This window comes from Nelumbo lutea, chromosome 5 (genome assembly GCF_056320005.1).
Source record: "Nelumbo lutea isolate HS-2025 chromosome 5, American lotus-T2T, whole genome shotgun sequence".
Taxonomy (NCBI): Eukaryota; Viridiplantae; Streptophyta; class Magnoliopsida; order Proteales; family Nelumbonaceae; genus Nelumbo; species Nelumbo lutea.
The window spans coordinates 41,655,870-41,681,367 of record NC_142688.1 but is presented as its reverse complement, the minus strand read 5'-3'; the positions used below and the strand labels follow the sequence as shown (position 1 = coordinate 41,681,367).

Sequence of the window (25,498 nt, the reverse complement as noted above, 5' to 3'; positions counted from 1 at the left end):
TTTATTATCAGCGGATAATCCATGACTGATTTATATTAATGATCCAAGAAGGACGAATGATAGGTATGAATTCACAGGGAATGAAATCAAAACCAGCAAGTACTCCATTATCACATTCCTCTCCAAGAATTTATTCATTCAATTCCATCGAGTTGCTTACTTGTACTTCCTAGCTATCGCTGCTTTGAATCATCTCCCGCCTCTTGCTGTTTTTGGCGGAACAGTCTCTTTTTCCTCTGCTCTTTGTGCTTTGTGTCACAGCTATTAAAGATGGCTATGATGATTGGTGAAGACATAGATCAGATAAGAAGGAGAACAACCGAGAAGCCCTAGTGCTTCAATCCGGTGAATTTCGAATGAAGAAATGGAAAAAGATACGAGCTGGTGAGGTTATAAAGATCATAGCAGATGAAACAATTCCTTGTGACATGGTTTTGTTGGGGACAAGTGATCCTAATGGAATAGCATACATCCAGACAATGAACCTGGATGGTGAATCAAACTTGAAGACACGGTATGCTCGGCAGGAAACAGCTTCATCGGTTTTTGAAGGGAAGATAGTTTCAGGGCTTATCAGATGTGAACAGACAAATAGAAATATTTATGAGTTTGCAGGTAACATGGAATTCAATGAACAGAGGTTTCCCCTCAGCCAGTCAAACATCATTTTGCGTGAGCTGAAGAATACTGAATGGGTAATTGGTGTTGTTGTATATGTTGGACAGGAAGCAAAAGCGATGTTGAACAGTGCAGCATCTCCTTCGAAAAGGCGTGGATATCACGCTTGCTTTAGCTCGGAAGGCGTGGATATCACGCGAACTGGTCCATCCGTGCCCACCATCGATCTGGTGTTGCAGAGCGAGATGGTGTACCGAAGGATCTCCGGTGCGCATTCGATGGTCTGGGTATTCGAAGATGTGATGTATCTGGAGGGGGACTGCACCGCCATTCTATCGATGTGTCGTGAGGAAGAAGATGAACAGCACTGTTCCTTGCTGAGACAGTGCTATTTTAGTAAAAACGCACATTAATTCGTAAACAGTTATTTTGAAAAAAAATAATCATCTTTTTAACGTTTTTCGTCTTGGTCATTGAAGAAATAGAGGTATTTGTTGAATTTTTAAAAAAATAGAGGGGAGGTTTTTGCTAAAGTGAAAGTATAGGAGAGGTTTTTAAGATTGTCAGAAACTTCAGGGGAGGTTTTTGTATTTTACCATAAACTAAATAATCTCTTCTCCTATATATCAAGTAAATAACTAATTTAATATTTTTATATAATATTGTAAATAACTAATTTCACTTATATCAAGTAATAAATCGAGAAAATAACTTTAAAAAAAAATTAATATTTATTAATAATAATTTTAAACTCTTAATCTGTATTTATTATATAATTATATATACTAAAATTAAAATTTGTTGTATTTCAGTAATTATTTATTGTTTTTTTCATAAATTTATTTTCAATGATTATGCATAAATTTATTTTCTTTTGTTATTTAACAGAAAATTTTGAATAATTATTGGAGATTAAACTACTATTATTGAAAATTTTAAATTTAATTTATTGTGTTTGTTGTATTTATTGAATTTTTGTTATAACTTATTGGTTAATATTTATTAAAGATTAAACTATTATTTGAGATTATACTATTTATTAATTAAGTTAATATAGTTTAGTACTTATTGTATTTTTCATTATCAATATATTTTCAATAATTGTGTATTTTCACTATCAATTTTCAATAATTATTGGAGATTAAACTATTGCTATTTATTAGAGATGAGACTATTAGTTTAGTTAAAATTATGAGTGTTCATGAGTTGGTTTGATTCGGTCATAGGCTATTTGGCCAACCAAATTGACCTGGTCAAGGTGGGGAGTTGGTCGGTTGAAATCGACTGACCTTTTGTGAAAATTGACCCACTTAAGTTGTATCGGTTTTGGTCATTTTTTGGTTTAGTCAGTCGGTTCAAAAGATTTTAAACTTAAAAATTAAATTAAATTTTAAAAATTATAGTGCAACTATTAAAAAATTAGATTTATAATATAAAACATTTTAGACTAAGAAATCTGGGAAATTTCCCAATTTTTCATATTAAAAATTATATTTAAAATATAAATATTAATATATATCCATGGTTACATCATTCGATTTTGGTTGGTTTACAAATGGCCAAAGTGAAACTGATCTAACTTGGTCAAATTGGAAAATTTTTTAACCAAAGCCGACCTAAAATACTAGAAAATCGACCAATTCGGGTCGAGTTGATATGGTTGGCCAGTTTCATCAGTTTGACGAATAAACCTAATTGAAATTAATTATTATTATTTTTGTATTATAATTTTTTTTAAATGAGTATATAAAATATGAATAATTATTAATTATTTAAAAAGTTGAAAATATAAAACAATTGTATACTCTTATGTGTTTCTATTGTGCTACATTTGGATGTGATGTAAATCAAGAAAAAATGTAAATTTAACATTGGTTCGGTTTTATATCCGTTTGGAAAGAGGGTGTGATTATTATTGACGTAAAACTACACTTCAATTCAGTTTTGCATGCGTTTGGATGGTGTGCAGTTTTACGTCAATAATAGATGTAAACATCATCACCTCTAAAGTTTTACATCGATGATCGATGTAAAAACTACATTGATTTTATCAATGTAAAACTTTACATTCTTCCACCCATCACTATTTTAAAAAAACCAACGGTCACTTTTTGGTTCAGTGTAAAATGTCATCAGTGTATTTTTACATTGATGACGTTTTATACTGATTCCAAATGCAACCTTAGGGTCATTTACTAGAACACACCTTATAGTTTTACATATTTACTTAAACCTACATTATAGTTTTCATTTTAGTAAAACATCCCATATATTTTACAACTTATTTACTTAATCAACCTTTCATGAAGGATTGTTTGTTTTGCCATTAGGCCCATATTTTTTATTCCAAAAATATCCTTGACACTTTTTTTGTACAGAAAACAAAATTGACCAAATATAGCCAATAGAGTAGTTGTCCGTGTCTTATTAAGGGCAAAACTGGTATTTTATTTTTATTAAATTTATTTAAATGAACATTAAGGTCAACATTGTCATTTTCCATTGTCATCTAATGAAAGATTGACTAAAACTATTGCAAATTATAAGTGGTGTTTTAGTAAAATGCTAACTGCAAGGTAGATTTTATTAAATTCATGAAACTAAAAAGGGTATTTTAGTAAATGATCATTTCTATTATTTAGCTTTTACTTAATAAATCACGTACGATGCATGGGTCCTCGCTGGTACAATTATATAATACAAAGATGATGATTGCGTTTTAGAAATTTCTCACTAGTAATGTGGATAATCTTAGTCAAAGCAATAATATAATGATAAAATGATGAATGGTTCGATGATCAATAGATGATCAAATCCTTAATCCTTATGTATTTATAATGATCCAGTAATCACAATACAACACTTGGATACAACAATGACAGCTATGAGATAAGAGATATAATAGAAGTGAGAGATAAAGATAAGAAGAGATGGAGTCAGATCTCGTCTCGGAACTCATCCGAACTGCTCTAATAGTTTTTCTAAGAAACGAGCTCTGATCACAAAGATAAGAGATGTTTGAGAACCATGCATAATGTAGCATTTACTGCCCCTTAGAGAAGCAACTATTAGCTGTAGTGGTTGCATTTTTCCGAAGCTATTATGTCAACGTAACTCAGGATCCTTTGCTTTTGTTGATATCATTCTTGGTGCGATCTGCAATTAATACCTTCCTAGCTAGCTAGTGATGTTTGGAAGTATTGAAATAAATGCTGCTGAAATTGATGAGATTCTACTCCTGTTTCCAAGTTTATAGGTCATAAAAAAACATAACAATTGAATTTGTGTTTTGTTGGTCATTGATTTTGTTGATGAATTTGGTGATACACATTAGACTTCCTTTCCCTCAATTATATCCATACATTGGGAATATCTCTTGCTCTTATATTTATTATTCATAAAAAAATGTTTCCAATACATGGTGGGATGTGACTGTGAGGTCGATCACACTGTAGGGGCAGATCTTAATTCTATTCTTGGTACTCTTAGGCCCTGTTCAGTGCCTCTAATCTCTTAACGTTGAAGTTGTTTTGATACCACTTTCAATGCTAAAGAGGCATTCAGTGTCTCTTAACTTTGAAGCCCCATGATGACTGAAGTACAAATGAGTCAAGTAATTATTTTAAAGAATTTTTCCCATATTGCCCCTATAATGTTCCAATTAACCTATAATAACTCTATGAAGACCCACCCCAATCCACCGGACCCACCACCGATCTTTCACTTTCCCCATAATATTATTAATAATATTAGTATAATATAATATTATAATATACTATAGTATTCATATTATACTATTATAATAACAGTTCATTAACTATGTTATTAGTTATCGTCTTATAGTGCTATTAATTAATAATTACTTATATTCATTATTATAATTAATTATTTAGACTATTGTTTACCAATTATAATATTGTAATGATACCAATAATTATTTATATTGAATAATATATTAATTAATTAAAATAGTAGTAATATTAATATAATAATTTATTAATATTATTATAATATTGATATAACAGTAATAATATTAATATAATATTTATAATACTATAATATTATAATATTATCATATAATATTACTAACATTTTAATATAATATAATTTTATATTATATAATATTACAAATTAATAATTAAAATTATAATATGTTATAATAATATTCTAATAGAAATTAATTAATTACAATATCAATTATCAGCATAAGTTTTCATGAATTATTAATTCTAATTAGTAATTAATAATTGATGAATTAGTTATTATTAATTAATAACAATAATTAAATAATAAATAATTAGTAATATTTATTATTATTTTATTAGTATTAGCAATTAATAATTAATATTAATTATTAATTATTATAATAATTTTTAATATTGCTTCTTTATTGAATTATATAGACAAACAAAAATTATCTTATATGGGGTTAAATTGGAGACTTGACATTTTTAAGAATTCAGGATTCAAAATTCAGAATTCAAAACAACATTCTCTACATTCAGAGTTCAAAGGAAAGAAAAGTTTACCAGTACTAATATACCTCTTAGGGGGCGTTCTTTTTTCGGATTTTGAGAGGGGGGAAAGTTGGTCAATGGGATTTGGGTTCCCATTGACCAAGAATCGCATGTTCTTTTTTCAGATTTATGTGGGGACCAGAGAAAGTTCATTTTCCTAGGTATGGGTATCACTTATTGGGGGGTAAACAATTTTCCCACGTAGGGGGGAAGTTGCCAACACTTGAATGAGACAAAAATGCCCTTTTTAATAATGGACTTTTATGGCTAAAATGGTCATTGCCTTATTTACATTAGAAATAAAAGAACATGGGTAAATGCACTTACCCGAGTAAGTGTTTTCCAGGAAAAACTTACTCGTGCAAGTAATTGCATTTACTCGGATAAGTAAATTACCGAAAAGCGAACAGGACCCTAATATAATTATTGCATTTTTAGATATCAGAGCAAACTAGAAGGCCCTTAATTAGAAGCTTGCCATCCAATAGAATGCTTTGCTTTCATGACTATACTTTTTTTTTTTTGTATCAAAACATAATACAAGCCCTTTTCCTTAAGGAATTGAGATGGGGAAAAACCACATATGATAGATTTCCTATCTTATCCCTTTTCTTGCACGAAGGGCCAAGAAAGGCAAAAGAAGTTCTTGGTATGAAAAGAACCAGGAAATGGTTCTTGAATAGCTTATATATTGTTCTTTGGTAGGGTAAAATCCAGCTGATAGAACAAAAAAAGTGTCAACTTCTCTTTCTGATATGTTTAATCCAATACAATGTGGCATGTAAATACTGTGATGAGTATCTATATCAAGGCACTGATTTAAGATGAAGATATATATATATATATATATATGGAAGTGGTCACCCAATCTTGGATATGGCCTAAGATAAGAATAGTCTTAATTTGTTGAAAGTGGAATGGAAACACTGCCAAGGGTTTGAAGTCGGTGAAAGTTGTAGAAGTGTAAAGGCGAGGACAAACAAGAAAGGTGATGAAATGATAAAGCCCCCTTATATATGTAGAGTTCGGTTCCTGTATTTATAAAAATGGGGAAGCACACTACGTGCCATAAAGTATGAAATTCCAGGATTTTTTTTTTTTATTTAACTGATACTTAAGAAGCAAATCCCATCACATGTCCTAGGGAACCATATATAGGGTCGTTTGAATGTGTTTTTGAGACCATTTAGAGAGTGACGTGAAAATATGGCCATCAGGTACAATCGGTCATTATTTCCTTGAGGTGATGATCACACGTGGACTAACAGATCCCACTTGATCTCACCAGGTCACCATCTCGTACACATTTACCGCTGTAACGCGTCTACTTCGAATTGTTTCAACCTTGCTGTCATGTCTTTTGCCGGTACCTCGCTCTAAAATCCTTAAAAATATATATTCATTAGCATAGATTTATTAAACGTAAATAATAGAAATGTAGATAATTATTTTATATATTATTTTTAATAATTAATAATTATTTAATTTTAAATAATATATTTTATATATTATTTTTAATTTCAGTTAGGGATGTTCATCAAACTAATGAAACTGACCCAATTTGATCCGAGTTGATCACTTTCTAATATTTTTGGTGAGTTTCGGTTTAGCTATTTCCTAACCAAGTCAAGTTAGTTTTAGTTTGGCCATTTGTAAACTGATCAAAATTGAACCAATCCAATCATAAACATATATTAATACTTTATATTTTAAATATATATATATATATTTTTTTAATACAGGAAGTTGGGAAATTTCTCATATTTCTTGGTCTAAAATATTTTATGTTATAAACTTAAATTTTTAAATTTATTCTTTTAATAATTTCATTGTATTTTTTAAATGTAATTTAATTTTTTTAAGTTTAAATCTTTTGTACCAAACAACCAAACTAAAAATTGGCCCAAATCGATACCAATATTTTTCAACCCGCCATTGATTTAAATTTATTCTTTTAATAATTTCATTGCATTTTTTAAATGTAATTTCATTTTTTGAAGTTTAAATCTTTTGAACCAAACAACCAAACTAAAAATTGGCCCAAATCGATACCAATATTTTTCAACTCGCCATTGATTTGCACCGTTCAAACCGTCACTTGACCTTGATTAATTCCTGGTCTAGCTCTATTGAAACCTACGCTTTGGTAAAAAATCGTTGACTTCGTAAAAAAAAAAAACACTTGACTTGGAGGGTTCAACTGTTGACCCGTTCAACCCGATGACTAGGTTACAGGTTGCATACTTAATGCATATAAAACTTTCGAAGGCCATAACTTTGCACTCCACTGTCCAATTGAGGTGATCTTCTTTTATTTTGGATAACTTTTCAAGATCTATGCGTTCTAAGGTGTCGTGGGTGCCTTGTCTCACTATTTTTGCAATAAAAACCTTTTTTGTCCTTAAATCACAATTTTTAACATTTTGTATAAACAAAAAGTTAAAAAAATATAAATGCAAATATCAAATAATACATATATTATTTGTAAAACATAATTATACACTATTTATTGATAAAATATGTATTTGCACATACACATATACATATATACATATATACATATATGCAAATTTATGTATGTATATAAATATATATTTATTTAAATATATAGAGTGCTGACATGAAATGGTTTAATCCGTTCGACTAGGATGGTTGAACTAGTGACTGCATCCCAGATGCAAAAAGCAGGTTGGTCTTCGCATTGGATTTAACTAATGGTTGGTTAGTTTCGAGTGACCAACTCTCCATCCAGACTAAATCAATTTGACAAGTCAAACAATCTGCAATTGAACTGAACCGCCTAGTGAACACTCCTAATTTTAGCTAAATCAATAGTCTAATCTCTAACAAATAACAATAGTTTAATTTCTAATAATTATTGAAAATTTATAGCAAAATTAAAATAAATAACTAATAAAGCTTCAATACCTCTAAGTTATTATAATCTACTTTCACTATCTCAATAATATTTACATTTTTCAATTATTTATATTTTATATTCTTATTATCAAATACTATTAATTCTATTATCATTAATTTTGTGTCTTTCATAAATTTTTAAAGTTATTACATAAATTTATTATTTAATCTACTTTTTGTTTCTTAAATAATGTTTAAAATAAGATTTATATTAAAGTCTTTAATATTTAAAGCATTTAAAAATTAGTTATTTATAATATCATTTAGCTATTTTTTAAATTATTTATATTTTATATTCTTCTTATTAAATATTGCTAAATCTATTATTACATAATTTTGTTATTATGAAATATTGTTAATTAATTATTTAAATAAATAAATAAATAAATAATTATTTTATATACTTATTATAATCCCATCTAATTAAGTTGGTATTTGCACTATGTGATTTTAGATTTCCCTAGGCTTGTTGATGCAACACTAGTACTACGAGAATACTCATCAGCTTGTCATGGAATTTGATACCAACATTTATGATGAGGACACTTAGACATCATGAAACATGGATGGAGTATCTGTCAATGTTTTAAAAACTGACCTCGAATTGGAACCATTCTGGCCACCAATTTTCAAGTTGATGGTTTGACCGTCCGGTTTGAACGAATGACCCATTTTAACAAAAAAATAAAAAAATAAATAATTAAAATAAAAAACAGTAAAAAACCATTGAATAGGTTTGAATAGGTCGACAGTTTGACTACCCGGGTCAACGAATTATTAACCAAATCAACGGTTTTTTTTCCAAGATTGAATTTGGGGTAAAACAGAACTGATTGCCTACACAGTTCCAGGCAAAGCGGTCCAATTATCCAAGTCAATGGCGGTTTGCAAACATTGATCTGATCTCCTTCATGCATTGCAGAATCCATGGGGTTTTGGTTTGAACCCATCTTTGTAAAGCTGTTTAGACCCTTGATAAAGTTTCAAGTGAGTTACCATTTAATACATATTTTTCATTTTTCAAGTGAGTTAAATTTGTAGACATAACACTACAATTGCAAGCTCTATTTATAGGTTGTCATTTTATGGAGGAAAAAGTTCCTTCTCTCCTTGACACTATCATTGTTCATCTTATCAAGAAAAAAGATAGCCTCAATAACAGATTTTCTAAATAAGAGAATAATCCAAAAATACGTTCAATATAGGGATACAACTTAAATGGTAGAGTGCTCACTTCGCATGTGAGAGGTACAGGGTTTGGTCCCCTATATCTCCAACTGAAACATTGTAAAATAAACGTTTCATCATATGGGCATTTTTTATTTTTACAAATACACCCTTACTTTAATACCTATTTTTAAACAATATAGTTCTTAAAACAGAAATACTAGAAAATGTTTTTTAAAATTTTGATATAAAGAAAGTATATTTATCATGTTTCATAGATAACATAACATCTTTACCACAATTTATTTTTGTTTTAAGAAACTATTAATATTTGATGAACACAAAAGTATCAATTCTTTTTTTTTTAACCAAATGGCTTTTACCTCTCAAAACAAAAGTATAGTTCAAGAACATATTTTTGTTTTTTTGCTGATGTGGCAATTGTAAAAATAAATGAAAAAAAAAACATTGATATTGTAGAGCCCCTTTAATAAATGAGTGGTTTTGTTGTCATATATATATATATATATTAAAATAAGGATTTTAGGCTACAGCCCCCACCATCCAGATACATGGTTTTTTCAAATTTAGACACATGACATTTTCTTAGAAGTTGCTATTAAAGCCCACAACCCATTATCACCATTTAGACAAGTGACCTTCTCATGTCAATTTTTGAGAAATTCCTACTAAAACCCACAACCCACACTATCAGGCTACAGCTCCCCACCATTAAAACACATGGCCCTTCTCATTTTTCAAGAAAGCTAGACACGTGACCTTTTCTGAGAAGTTGCTGCTAAATTCCACAACCCACTACCATCATTTTCAATTCATCCCTAAAAAAATGCAGAAAATGCAAAAGTGGTTGTTTACATTCTATCAATCTCACTTAATCATTAACCCTCTATCGATCATAACAAAAGAAAATTGTCCATATTCTAATAATTATTGAAAAGTTATTTTTTGAAATAAATATTTTTTTAAATTTAATAATTATTTAAAATATTAATAAATATAAATTTAACAGTACTGATTCCATTAATATAAATTTAACATTACTGATTTCCGGTATTTAGTACGAGGTCACACTAATTACGTATTAAACGTGTAGCTGTTAATTGTAACAATGGGTCTAACGTCCCAAAGTTCAAATTAACAATTGGGTTCGCTTTTCCATTTTGGGTTTATTATTACAAACCCGATTGGTTCTAGTTTGGGATTGTTGGGTTGGATTTGGACTTATATGATTCCTTTAATTTTGCTTCAAGTTTACTTAAGAAAGCTCATCCATTATATGGGTACTGAATGGGGGAGGAAGATGTGGCAAAAAATCCAAGGTGAATACATTTCCAATTTCTAACCCCTGCACAATTCCCATGAGCTGATTGTAATTAAGTTGGTCTGCCATCAAAAATTCCAAGTGTGTCTTCCAAAAGAGGTCAAATGGAGATGAGTTTTCTTACCAAGCAATGCTTTAATTGAAGTTTGCCTAAGGCCTTGGACCTTGGTATGGGCAAATGGGGATAAAGTCTATAGTAACGGCCAACCATTTCTTTGCAGAGCTACCAGGTAAGACTTAAACTAGTATGAGTTTTCTTCTCACAGCTCTCTTAACAAAGTCGTAGAAGAATAATGGAGTGTCATCTTTTTTTCTCTATCAATGGTTCTCTATCGCCATAAATAGGGACCTGTTTTCTAGCCTTTATTTATGCTTGTTGTATGGATCAAATCATTGTTTTCAAAATAGGATCGGACTTTACAGTCGGATTGGAAAAATCGGGAATTGGTAAGTGATTTGTTTCGTTTTCCCCCAAAACTAGATTTTCTCAAAAAAACATTGATTTTGGTCAGTAAACCGTTGAACCATGCGGTTAACAATTTGAACGGTTTTGGCCATTTTTTAATTTTTTTTAATTTTTTGTTAGAACGGGCCAATCGGACCCCTGATTGATTTGGTCTCAGAATTGATACCAGGTGACAATTTGAAGAAATCAATTGCCAGGGGGGTGGTTTTTTATTAACACCCCTATGTTCATGACGATTTTACCCACACCTATCCACATAACATCGCATCCATATATAGGGAGGGAACAATTCATCCTCTTACATGTTATTATACACCGGGAGATTTTCCAATGCATGGAGGTAGTGTTTTAGGCTTAGTTTGGAAGGAGTACAAATGCAAATATGTAAAGTGCAAAACGTTATATTTTGTATGTATTTGCAATGTACATATTTGCATCTGTACTCTTTCCAAATTGATCAGCCTTAGGGTATTGTGTGGGTAGTGTTCTTGTGGGTAGGAGATCCGTAGTCCCCCGGGTCAATAAAATCCCTTATCTGAATAAAGGGCGGTCATTTCTCTGCCCAACGCCGCTACCTCCACCATCGCCTCCTGCAATGTTGCCGAAGGTGGGTGGAGACATAGGTGGCGGCGGCGGGCAGCAGTGGATAGAGGTGGTGGGTGGTGACGTGCAGCGGTGTCGATGAACAAATGGCGAGAAGAAGATGATTAACGGTGTTTTTATCCTTTATTGATATTATTTTTAAAATGTTAAACCATTTTTGAAAATTTTTAAAAAGTATTACTTTTATTGATATTAAACCCCAAAAGTTGTCCTTGTATGCAATACGTAGAAAAATCCTTCCGTGAAAAAGACAAAAGAGGGCGAATCGAGAGACGAATCAGGACTCAGGACTCAGGAGGGAGTTTGAAGGAAAAAGAGACAAACCCTGGGAAAGTATAAGAGGGAAGAAGGAAAGAGGACCCACTTACAGCTTCGGCGGAGGGCTCCCAAAGTGCCAACTGCCAACTGCATCTCTCTTCCAGTGCAGCATGCCCATCATCGACGTTCCCTTATTGGGTTGCAAGGAACCTTGAAAGTTGAAACCACTACTCTCATAAACCAGCAGGCAACGAGGTCATCAGCCTCCTGGGTGCTAATGATCGACACCAATCGTGACAACCATCTGAGCCAACGTTGGTAACATATCCATGTATCGCTAACCCAGGTTTCGATTCATTATTTGATGTTCTTCGTTTTTTCATTTTCATTTCTTTTTATTTTCTATAGCTGTTTTTTGGCATGAACTCGACAAGTGTAGGTTAGCCCCTGTTTAATCTTGATTTTATGGTAATCAATGACAATGGATTGCACCCTGTTTGGCCCTAATTCGGTTCTGTCAATCGCATGTTGGTAGTGGTAGATTACCCCTATTTGGCCTTGATTTGATTTTGTTAATGACATGGCAACAGCAGTGAGCTGGGTTCGGTTTAATCCGGACGTAGCTTCATTAGTGAACTGCATGAATAAAGCTTCCTCTGGTTTTATTGGACTTCTTGACTTGAGGAGATGGATTTTGGTCTATCTTGAGTTCAATTTGATGTCTTATTTTGGCTTATTAATGTTACGAGCATGTTTCAAGTTTAGCAGAGAATAGTCTACAGTTTAATCTTGGTTCAGTAGTGCTGGTTACCTTGTCTCTTTGCGTATGATCTTCTTATATGATGGCTTGTTTTTGTTGAAGTGCTTTGATTTGCTTGAGAAGGCTTCTTGGTGGTGGTAGCCTCTAGCCATGCAGGACTTGCCAAATTTTCTCAAATAAGGTGGCGGTGATCCAAGAAGAAAAAGGGCAAGGCTCTACTCTGTACCCTTGCGTTCTCAAGGACTCTCATACTCAAATGGGAAAGTTAGACGATACCTAGGGTGCTGCTTATGCTTCTCATTCTGCTATTTGGTTTTCATTTTGTGTTATTCTCTGAGATTTCCATGATGTGGTTCATTTGGAACCTAAGATAGAGGGGGGGGGGGGGGTAATTCTTTCCTTCTCTCTGATCCAAAACCAACCTAGTCTCTGGTTTGACCCTCTCTTGACCTTCTTTGTAGTCATCAAAACCCTAAATGATTTTGAAATAAAATAGCACGGGGACCCATCACCTCAAATTCTTTAAACTCGATGGGTGGTGACTCTTAGAAGTTAGAATGACACAAGTGAGTTTTCCCATGCTCACGCCTTGGTGACTCCACTGGGGAGTTGCTTGGACTAAGAAGAACCTTGCCTACGTTCAACTCTCAATATGAGTAATGTATGTAGACTGCCACAGTGGGCTTTTCTTGTGCTGTTTTAGGGAATTTCTTTGTGGAGTTGTGATTACTATTTCAGTTTACTGGTTATTGCAGCATGATTAATTTTCTTATCAAACTCACATTCAACATTGGCTTGGTGCTTTCAATTCTGTATTTTGAACTTAGGCCTAACAGTTTTTGAAGTGAATGGTGATGTTTGGCTAGGTGTTCTTAGTAATGTTTGAAAGCATGACTCATGACTGTAATGCTTTTGGTTATGAAATTGACTTAGCATTTTGTATAGACTTGAATTCAAAAAACTTTTAATCCAAGGAGTCAATTCAGCCTTCTGTTTTAGTGTTTTGTTGGTATTGACTATGATTTTCTAAAATGGATTCAGGATTTGTTTTATTAATTGAACTGCTGATTTTATTTTGCCCCTTTTCTTAAAAGCATGTATTCCAAATTTTGATCAACCGAAGTGTGAGTTGGCATTGTTCAAAGAATGGATTCAAGATCTGTTTTATCAGTTGGAGTGCTGATTTAATTTGCCCTGCATTTTTTAAAGAATGAGTTGGCATTGTTCAAAAACATAGATTCGAGATTTGTTTTTTCAATCAGAGCACTTATTTGATTTTTCCTATCATTTTTAAAAGCATGTAGTCAAAATTGATAATCAATGAAGTGTTGAGTACGCATTGTCCAAAAGCATGGATTTAAGAGCTATGGCTTGGCATTTTGACTCTTTTGGACACAGGAGTTCTGGGCTGCAAAATTCATTATGACTGCTGATTACCTCTTATGCATGAACAGAGAACTCTTTATTTGCCTACTCATCTGACTGACCAGTTCATTATGTTGTTAGTAATCACTCTGTTTGAGCTCTTGGAATGTATGGACTTAGATCAGGACATGTGGCTCTTGATTTAATTTCCCTCTTCTTACATGACTTGGTTCATACCTATGGGCTGATGCTTTTCATGAATGGTATATAGGAAGGTCTAACATGATGGTGGTTAATAGTACTGACTGATCTCAAGGTGATTCAGCCACATCTTGAGCTAGTTGTGAATCCATGATTAGGAGGGCAGTAGGGGGATTGAGTGTTGTTGTGAAGTTGTTTTTGCAAATTCTTTTTGTCCATTTTGGAAACAATAAAATCATGGACCCTTGATCGAAATAGTGGGATTGAATGTTGATATCTGTGAATTTTGGGGTGGGGGTGTTTCCGTCTTACCAAAGCATGTCCAGGTCATGATTGAGGATAATTGGGATACAAATGATGTTGGGAAGGTGTTTCTTATATGTTTTATGGTTTCTTTTGGATAATTGGAGCTTGTAAAAAAGAAATCACAGTTTTTCTTTAGGTCATGCTTGATGATGAGCCAGACATGACTTGCTTTGGGTATTGTATGGGTTTTTTGTTTTTGGCTTATTTTTTTGTTCACATGTTGGTTCTTTCCACTTGTTTTGGGGCTTTGTTTTTTGAGGTTTTGGATTTGTTGGGAGGGTTTGGCCTACAAGGGTGTTTTAAGCTTTAGTTGGATGTCCTTTGGGTGTTTTCATTTCATTTGGGTGATTTCTTATCACCTTTCCTTGTATCTTGGTTCAATAAAATTTTTATTTATTGTCAAAAAAAAAAAAAGCTTGATGATGAGCCAAGACTGTGTGCTTAGAATTGAGTGGTCAGTGGTCTTGTCCTTTGGGATAACGTTTAGATTAAAGAGGGCCATGGCTAGGCCCCCTTGAAAGGAAAGATGGTAAGGTGATTACCGTTGTTTATGATGCCTTTTAAATTTGATGCATGTTTCTAAATGCAAATCCAAGCTTGGTTAGTTGACTAGACTACTGACATGTCTATATGCAAGGATCAAAATTTTGCAATATATTGATCCGTAGCGGCCGATACGTATCGTATCAGCAGGGTATCAATAAATTATTTTCATGCTTTTTTAGAAGGTTTGTTTTAAATGTTAACAGACATTATTTCCAGCCCCTTTAAATTTTGAAGAAAACTAAAAAAATATAAGGCAGAAGGTTCAGTGTACTGATACACCCCTTGTGCCATTATCAGGGTGTATTGATATTTTGAACCTTGGTGTATGTTCTTATGTTGCATGTTCAGGAATGCAGTTTCCAAATTTCCTTGCATACTGCTATGGCTGTATGTTTGAGCTTACTTTGCTGTGAACTCAAATTGTAGGGTAGCACACTACTTTTGTGGTCATCAGCACAGGTCTCCCATCAATGCATGGTATGAACTCAAATTCGAATGCTACCTTGGCTGCTGGGTTGGCCTCCTTGACCAATCTCTTTTGCTTAACTGCATGTGGTGAACCTGGGTCTTAGGGCCATGTCAATGGTTGTTTTGACCTTCTCTGATTTCCACTTCATATTTTCATGACATGGACCTAAGTGTTTAGATCATTTTGCTTGCTGATGGCCATTGCATGTGTGAACTTGAAGGCCATGTCAGTTACTAAGTTGACCCTTTCTTTGGCTTTCCTTTCATGGTTGAATGGTTTGAACCTAATTTTCAGAGTTATATTTCAATCTGATTTTTTCCCCAATTGCATGTGCAGGCCTCATTTGTCTGTTGGTTTTGTTTTCCCTTTTCATAATTGGTAGATTGTAATGCAAGTTGTGGTGCTATCTCAAGTAATTGGTTTGAGCTTTTGTAAGGTTGTTTTAGTGGATGACTGGGTTTCTTGCTTAATCTTCTTGTCATAGTGCAATATTCAACTTCTAAAGCCTTTCTAGGTTGGACCTGTTGAGGCACCCCTTGCATGACATGATAGGAACCTGGTTTTCAAAGAGACTTAGCTAAGGGTCTGTGGCTGCATCCCATGAGCTTAATTGTGGGTTCATCTTAGGAGCTCAAGTGTCAAATTTTTGGGGGTTTTCTTGGTACTGTTCATAAGGTCTACTTTTATTTTATTCTTTTTTGATGAGCAACTGTCAAAAAATTTATTAATAATTATGGAAGAAGTATACATGTTGACTTACACCCCAAACAGAGGTTAACCTCAGCTAACACTGATCCTGACAAAAAGATTTCACTAATGCATGATATTTTACATAACTTGGCCCCAAAACTTGCAGTCCCTCAATGCCCCTTGTTTTTCCAAGCCATCTTCTCGATTTCCCTAATGGTGTATCTATATTTCCATGATATTGTGTTGATTCCACTTAGCCACCCAGTTACTACTCTTGGGTCTCCTTCAATTACTAGGGCACTGATGTTGAGATCTTTTGCCTTCCTTAAGCCATGGAAGATTGCCCACATTTCTGCCTTGATTGAGTCTCCATTCCCTATAGGCACATTGGGAATATCAGAGCAAAGTCCATTCGAACAGACATCAATGCCTTGCATTGGGAATATCTCCTCATGAAATAAAGCACAGAAGTATGGAGATATTCCCGATGAAAGGTTGTAAAGGCTGTTCGAACAGGCCTTGCTCTGACTGAAGCCAATCTCTCCCTATAGGACCCGAGCACATTGCAATGTTGTTTCCTTCTTCATTTTTGAAGACTCCTCTAATGCCTCCCAAACCTGGATCATCCAAGCTACAACCATCAAACTTAAGCTTTATATAGCCTGGTCTAGGAAGGATTCATCTAGCAATAGTGACGTGACTGTTTTGGGTGAAGAATCTGCTACCTGTTTCCATTTTTCAATTTCTAAGGATGTCATCTGCGTGAAAGGTGGAAAATATCCAATGTCTTCATCCAACGAGCAACTTTGATGGAGATAGTGTCTATTATATCCTCAACAGTCCTCTCCTTGCTATTGGAAAGACGTGCATTCCTTTCTTCCCATATACGCTAGTGTTTTAAAAACCAATCTAGAAGCTGAACCATTTTTGCCTCTAGGTCGTGGGTCAACCATAGTTTTCAAGGCACCAAGGTGAGGCTAGGCGACTGGGGGGTGCCTTGTCGCCTAGGCGATGGATTTTTTATGTTAAAAACATAGATCCTAGGGTTGTTCCCTAGGTACCATAACCATGTTTCTTTAATAATTATTCATGATTTTCATAAGAAAAGTATAAATTTCATATTAAAGTATAGAAACTCAACATATTCATGAGAAGAAAAGGAAGAAGGAAAATAAAATTAAAAAAATATAGGGAAGAGGAAAAGAAGAAAATAAAAAATATTGGTAGTCGTAGTAGTAGAAGAAGAAGAATATATGGAAGAGGAAAATGTGCTGATTAGATAAAATTTTAAGTTCTTCCTTACTTATTGGTGCAAAGACCAGCTGCCACCAAACTGTGAGAGAAAGAAAGTCCAAATAGCAAACACAAATTGGTTGGAGATTAGTAAGTGAAATGTGCTTTCTCCATTTGCTTTGCAAAGGAGACAAACATGTGATGAGAGGCACTAGAATGACTTTTTCTTCTGTAGGTTCTCACAAGTATTGATTTTGTATGGAAACACCTTCTAACAGAATGCCCATATTTTGGGTGGTATCGGACCTCTCCAAATGACTCCAACAGGGAAAGACAAGGCAATAGATGAATCGGTGGTTAGGGTTTTGAAGCAGGCACAAGCAAAAGAGCTAGAAGTTGTTGATGTCCAAATTCTTGAGTCAGGTTTGTTAGAATCAATGAACAGCTCCTAAGTATCTCAAGGAAGGAAATAATATATGAGGTTTAGCAATCCCTTACTCCCCATCTTAAGTCCAAGTCCTAGGTATCGCATTAGGAGAATTTGAGATGTAATTCGAATCCAAGTGGCAGTGCTTGTTACAAGTTAAGGCATATATAGTGGGGATCACATACTCCATCAAGGGTTAATCCTCCCACCATACATCCTTTGAAAACTGAGTTTTAAAGCTTGAGAGAACGCCATACCTGATAAAGGCCAATAAATGTGGGAGCAGCAAAACAATGGCCTTCCAAGGGGAAGATAAAGAAGCTCTAGCATGAAGACCTGCATCTCAACCATTTAGATTTTGTCCATGAAATGGCAGCATACCAAAGTCTGTCTGAATCAATGAGGAATCTCCAAAGCCATTTACCTAGCAGGGACAGGTTCCTCAAATGAATCTTTCCCACGCCTAATCCTACTTCCTCTTTTTTCCTCCTATACTCCAACTTCCAATTAATTAAGTGGTCCTTCTTTGGGTCTAATTTTATGGATTACATGCTTGTGAATTCAAAAAAATTGGGCCTAGGTGAAACTGATCGTCTTTGGTTTTGTTAGCTGGAGGTTTGGGCCCTGTTCTGGTTGTGAGAGGATTAACTGAACACAATAGCTGTTCAGCAGGCTGTTGGACCAATAATAATGCTCCACACCAGTCATGAAATACCTGGGGCCCACAACCATTCAATCTTTAACTGACGTGGGGTGTTATCATTGGTTCCACAGCCCGCCACACAGCCAAAGAGTTTGGATACTCCAAATTAATTTAGGTCCTATGGAATTCTTCAAAAATGGGCAACAGCATGAATTGGTGCTGCGTTCGAGTTTCTTTTCATCAATGAATGCTGTAGTATTTCATATGGGTCAGATCCTTGCCCTTTTAATTTACCAAATGAAGCATTTTGTTACTTTTATGATCTTATGGAGTGGGCTCTTTTGTGCCTTGGGTAGGTTTAGGATTGATACTTGATAACTTGAAGCACTTAATGTAGGCTGCTAGTGGATGGAATGTTGTTCATATTTTTAGTTCATTTAGGACTCTGGTTTTCTGCTGTGACCTGCAATGAATTTTGGTTTCAGTGCTTCGATTTTTGTATTCTTTTTTCTTTCATAGTGTAGTTATACGTTTGAGATAAGTAGGAATAATTACTTTTTGTTGCCAGTATATAGACCTGAATTCTGATTTAGCTCACACATGCTGGTTAGAGGTCTAGGTGATCATATGCTGTATTGCAAAATTTGCAATATTTTGAACTGTTGTCTTAAGTGTTTCTGCCCTAATGGTAGTTAGTAATAAGAATTCTGATTACAAGTATAGGGATCTGAGTTTTGATTAGGACTGTGTTGTATGCTGCATGGCAATGTTGAGAGCCAATATGCTTAGTGTTTCAACCCACTTATTTTCATGGCTGCATGAGCGCTTTCTTTTGCAGATTTACATAATCACTAGGAGACAATGAGCTGTTGCTTGGGGAATTCTCGTCAATACTGAATAGAGTCCATTCAAAATCCAGGAGGCATTTGGGTTTGCTTGATCCTCTCTTTCCTTTCAAAATAGCATTTCAAATACAAGAGGCCATGAGGGGTGCTGTTTTATCAAATTTTTTAAAAGAAATTCATGGGTCTAATCTAAAGCTGAAAATCACTTAAGTTGCTGAATTGGGGAGGGGGGGGGGTTCTGTTTGATCAATCTCTCTTTCAAATTGCAAGGTGTCAATTTGAAATTCAAGACCATTACCATTGGTGATTTTGGCACTCATTTAAATTTAGAATCATGGTTGATTTGGGAATCTTACTGGTCTCTTGCTTCAATTTTGCTTAACAAAGCCTGTGTATCACATGAGTCCTGACAGTTTCTTTTCCTCTTGTCTTTTCCAGAATCCTAACTCAAGTTTTATTTCTCAGGTGCACTTCCAATGTTATTAGCCATTAAGAATAAAACAAAGATTGTGTTTCATCTTGGACTCCTTAATGCGGCTTCACCTCGAATGTTTTGGCTCTATCATGCAGCACCTTTTTGGGTTCTTTCATGTGGAGTCACACAGGTTAGTTGACTTTTGCCCTTCATCAGATTTTCTTTTCCCTGTTTTGGTTTCCTTCTTAAGTCATTAGGCATTCTTTCGTCTTCTTTTTCATCTTGTTCAATTAAATGAACTTTGAAATCAAAACTACTTCAAAGGTAGATTTTTCTATAATTAAACAAAAGGAATATTTTTTCGAGACGTTGGAGACCTGTCAAAGGAGATTCATGGGTTCTGCATTGGTAGTCAATCCATAGTTTTCAAGGCGCCAAGGTGAGGCTAGGTGACAGGGAGTACCTTGTCGCCTAGTCACCTAGGCCATGGATTTTTTAAGTAAAAAAACATATATCCTAAGGTAGTTCCCTAGGTTGCATAACCATATTTCCTTGATAATTATCCATAGCTTTCATAAGAAAGGTATAACCTTCATGTTACAGTATAGAAAATCAACATATTCATGAGATGAAAAAGAAGAAAGAAAAGAAAATTAAAAAAAATAGGGGCTGAACCCCTATTTATGTTATAGGAAAAGAAGAAGTGTTGATTAGACAAAATTTATGAATTCTTCCTTACTGGTTCAGCTTTTGAAGTCTTAGAGGGTTCAATACAGCATTTAGCAATGTTTGTGTTGATTAAACAAAATAAGAAAATAATAAAAATGAATTAGTATATAAAGTTATAAACACACAAAATGAATCTTTTAGTTTAATAATGTCTATTTTATAATTATAATATCAAAAAATTAAGAATATAGAAGTATTTTATAACACAATGTACAAAACTGTTTGGCGATTAGGCAAGGCGAGCTTCCAAGGGCGCCTTATCGCCTAGGCGTTGCCTTGACAACTATGGGTCAATCCAGTATGGTGCAAGTAGGAGAAACCACTAATTTTCTTTGGGTGATTCTGCCCTGGAAAAAAAATTATATATTTGCAATTGTAAGCATTTTTGTTTTATTATACCATGCTGGGTGCTCACTTTACAGATCGCTTTATTTTTTTTTTTATTTTTTTTGAAGAAGGTATAAATCTTATGAAAGAAAAGAGGCCTCAAAGCCCAAAACTAAACCAATGCTAGAGTCCAAAACACAAATGAAAGCAGAGCTTAGAGCCCGCAAGCTCAACAAAAAGCCACCCCTGAAGACAACCAAAAAACTGAAACCAACCACACCAAACGAAAAGACCAATACAAAATTTCCACCTCTGAGACATGCGGAACCAAAACTCGAAAATCACACTACAGAAATTTTTTTCCCTGATTGCTTCACCTCTACATGAGTGCTATGAGACCCCCTGTTGCTTGCCTTCACCACCATGTCGTCATAGAAATCCTTAAGCTTCTTTGTCTTCTACGGCCAAGGAGGCAGTCAAGACTATCACAAGAGCAAAAAGAAGCTTTGCTGCTTATGTCTAAGCCCTGCTCTTCCTTCATCTTAAACTGCTTCTTCTGTAACTTCAAACTTTCCTCTTGATCTCTAAGCTCCCTGGACCTAAGCATCTCCCTTACACTATCTTCAACACCCTCAAAAGAAATCCCAACTTTCTTCCCAAAGATGATGGCAGATTCCACCCTCTAATCAATAAAGTTGATGTTGCTGCTTCTGTCTCGGGGGTCAACTTCTGCTCTCCCGCATTTGGGAACCTAAGGCAGAGATCTCCCAAAATTAGGATTAGAACCTTCCTGTAGGTCATTGCAGTCCTCTCTACCCAATTAAGCAGCTACACACAAGGGCCCACCATTGACTGACTATGCCAGATCCAACTCCCTAGAATCATTTTCGATGAGCTTCTCCATTATGAGTACCACATCTTTTAATAAAGGTGATTTTCAACTCGGGATGCTTGAGAATACCTCTAGAGCAGCCCAAAGTTTTTGAATTATGAGATAGAGCCTAGGCCCTTCATAAGCCTTTTTTTCCTTCAAGCCTAGGTTCTAGATCCCTTAATCACAAAAGAACAAGACTTCACACCAATTAGCCTCGTATAATTGCATATGAACTGATTGCAGTTTGTCATTTTATGATTAAGAGCTTGACGGAGAAGGTTCTTCTCTTTTTGATGCCACCGTTGCTTGTCATACTGGAAAAATGTTGCTTGCCCATCCCAAGTTTAATGACTAAAATACCCTGAAGGACCTGAACATTCTCTTCCTAAGTCCTAAATATCAAGGATACAAACATTTTTTCCTTGTACTCCTTGCGTTAGAGCTGTTCACGGGTCGGGTTGGGTCGGTTTACTGGGGTTTTCCTAACCGACCCGACCTGGTCGGGTTACCTGAGGTGGAAACCGAAACCGAAACCGACCCACTGATAGGCAAAACCGACCTGGTCGGTTTGAGTCGGGTTGGGTCGGTTTGGGTCGGTTTCGGTTTTGCTCCTGTACAAAAAGGACAGAGAAGCCTAGAACTAGAAGGAAATTTATTTGAGAAGATGGGAGAGTTGGGAGAGCCAAGTTCAAAAATCAAATGATGTCTTGAGTTGAGGACTTGAGGGGGGCGGACCAAGTTAGAGAATAGAAGAGAAGACAAAAGTTATCAATAAAATAGAAAGTCAAACTGTTTTATAAAAAGAAGGCTGAAATATTTATATTTCAAGAAACTTTCTAAATTCTAATCTAGGTAAAAAAGGACACCTAATTCTAATTGTAATTGCCTAATGGGTTGCCTATTTGGTGTAAAAGACTATAGAAACTATGATAGATACAATTTAGGTAAAAAAGGATACCTAATTCTAATAGAAGACAAAAGTTATCAATAAAATAAAAAGTCAAACTGTTTTATAGAAAGAAGGCTGAAATATTTATATTTCAAGAAACTCTCTAAATTCTAATCTAGGTAAAAAAGGACACATAATTATAATTGTAATTGCCTAATGGGTTGCCTATTTGGTGTAAAAGACTATAGAAACTAGGATAGATACAATTTAGTTAAGTAGGAACTAGAAGACTAGTTAAGTAGGAACTATCGAACTAGAAGACTAATTGGTTCGGTTCGGTTCGGGTTGGTTTATGAATTTGCCCAACCCGAAACCGACCGGTGCTGATGAAAACCCGGCCAAATCGGGTTGGGTCGGTCCGGGTTGGTTGGTTTGGTCAGGTTGGGCCTTCTTATGAACAGCTCTACCTTGCGTATCTATCTTATGCTACCGATCTGGAATTTTGTGTCTAGGACCCACTTGATATGACACAATGCTCCATGTATGTGATGTAGGTGTATTTGTAAGGGTCACAACAAATCCGATTTGCATCCTTAGCATTGCTCAAGTCTCAATTACTTGTTTGGGCATCAAAACCTACTAAACAGTGGAGGCAAATTATGCAGGCATTCTGATTCATGCATATTTATAGTTTTGAATTTGATTGGATTAATATTTTCTAATTGTATTTTTCCTAACTGAATATATAGGAAGAAATTACCAAGAAAGTGGCGATTGGAACAAGAAAGTAAGAAATCCTATATGGTAGAACAGAGAGAGATGGCAAAGAAGGAAAGATTGAAGAAGGAAAGGAAGAAACAAAATAATACAGGAAAGAATTATTCCATTGCAAATCTTCCTGAAGAAACCATTGCAGAGGTTCTTGTTAGAGTTTCACCGTACTCTCTTGACAATGCCAGGCTTGTTTGCAAGGCATGGTCTAAGATAATTCTTTATAAGTTCCACTTGTTTAAGCCAAGCTTCATTATCCAAGAAAAGAACCCTGAATGCAAAGATGGATTTGATACCCGATTTGTAATGATTGAAGGAGGGAAGATTAGAGACACTGGATTAGATTTCCCTTGCAATGGACGAATTATGGCTAGCTGTAATGGTTTGTTATTGATTGAAAGTTGCTGCAAATTGCAAGTACCTGTATGTGACTAACCCAATTACCAAACAATGTGTAATACTTCCTCCATGTGTACCATACATTGTGAGGGAACTAACTATGGGTGGTTCTATGTATGGGCTAACATTTGTGCCTTCTCCCAAGGAATTCAAGGTTGTGCATGTTGTTCTATTCAGGAAAAACCGCCTTGCAACTGTTGAATGTGAAATATTTGTCTTGGGAAGTAATACATGGAGGGAGATTGCAGATGAAATAAATTTTCGCAATGAGAATGTATTTTGGGCCAATATATTCCCTGTTTCTGTGAATGGAGTTTTGCATTGCAAGGGTATCTCATACATAGGTGAAAAATGCTGTTACATATTGTCCTTAAATGCTGCTGATGAGAAGTTCCGACTGACGCAAATCCCAAATTACTACAACGCACAGGGTCATGGCTTTATAGAGGTTGGTGGCTATTTAGCTAATCTGACTCCTAAAACTCCTACCCAGATGGATCTATGGTTTTTGAAGGATTTTAAGTATGGAAATTGGATCAAGAAACATAGTATTGCCTCAGAACATGAAAGAAATGCGATTCAGAAATGAACCATATTCCATGTTGTACCCTTCTGTATCTTGGATAATGGGAAAGTAATAATGCTCAGGGTTGGTTCAGAGAAAGGTTACATGTTATATGCTTATGATACTGAGTCAGAACAAACAAGATTGGTGGAAACAGGAATCCATTCAATAAATAATTGCCTGCCTCTTCCTCACATCAATACCCTTGTCTCTTCGGTAAATATCTTGTTTTATATCAGCTTTTTTGAAGATAATTTCATATGATTCCAGAGATTGCTTCAAATTAAATAATTATAGTTTATAGTTTTTTTTTTTTTCATTGATGGTAGGTATCATCACACAGCGGAAGGTGGACTTCTATCTGGATTGTTGATCATCCATAGAAGGATTAAAAATAGAAATAGGGGTTTTTGATCACTTTATAATCTAATAACAAATAACAATTTTTATTTTATTTTTTCTAGTTATCCTTATGTACGAGATAGCTGTAACCTGTAAGTTTAAGTTGCCATCCCTTTTAAACCCACTTAGGAATGTCCTTTTATAGATGCCTTAGGACATGTTTGGGAGTGCTTATTTAAAATAAGTGCTTATTTGGGCCATTAAGCACTTATTGGTATTTGGGAAATAAGCCCGAAATAAGTGCTTATTTTAGAAATAAGGATTTATTTTTTAAGCCCAAATTTATAGTTTTTTTTTAAGTGCTTATACAATAAGCACTTATTCAACTTTTTTTCTTACAAAATTATCCTACTTGAATTTTAGAATACCACTTATAAAATTATCCCTATTTGAATTTTAAAAACTACTTTTATGAAAGCATTTTTACAAAAGTATTTTTATGAAAACACTTTTAAGAAAGTATTCTTTATGAAAGTATTTTTTACAAAAGCACTTCTATAAAAATACTTTTACAAAAGCACTTTACGAAGTATTTTTACAAAAGCACTTTTATGAAAGTACTTTTATGAAAATATTTTTATAAAAGTACTTTTACGAAAGCACTTTTATGTAAGTACTTTTACAAAAGTAATTTTATGAAAGCATTTTATAAAAGTTCTCTAAAGTGCTTTCATAAACTAAAGTGCTTTCATAAAAGTACTTTTGTAAAAATGATTTCATAAAAGTGCTTTTTTAAAAATGCTTGTAAAAGT

General features: G+C 34.2%; 1 long non-coding RNA gene across 2 annotated transcripts; it reads left to right on the top strand.

Annotated features, from left to right (window-relative positions):
• The first annotated feature begins 11,906 nt into the window (after window positions 1-11,906).
• On the top strand, window positions 11,907-24,870 carry LOC148851958 (uncharacterized). Of its 2 annotated transcripts, XR_016098694.1 has the most exons (5): window positions 11,999-12,236; window positions 19,369-19,460; window positions 19,841-19,980; window positions 23,359-24,560; window positions 24,674-24,870. It is a non-coding gene; the product is annotated as an uncharacterized LOC148851958 (long non-coding RNA). The 2 variants fall into 2 exon arrangements; XR_016098696.1 differs by lacking the exon at window positions 19,369-19,460 and having other exon boundaries at window positions 11,907-12,236.
• The last annotated feature ends 628 nt before the right edge of the window (window positions 24,871-25,498 follow it).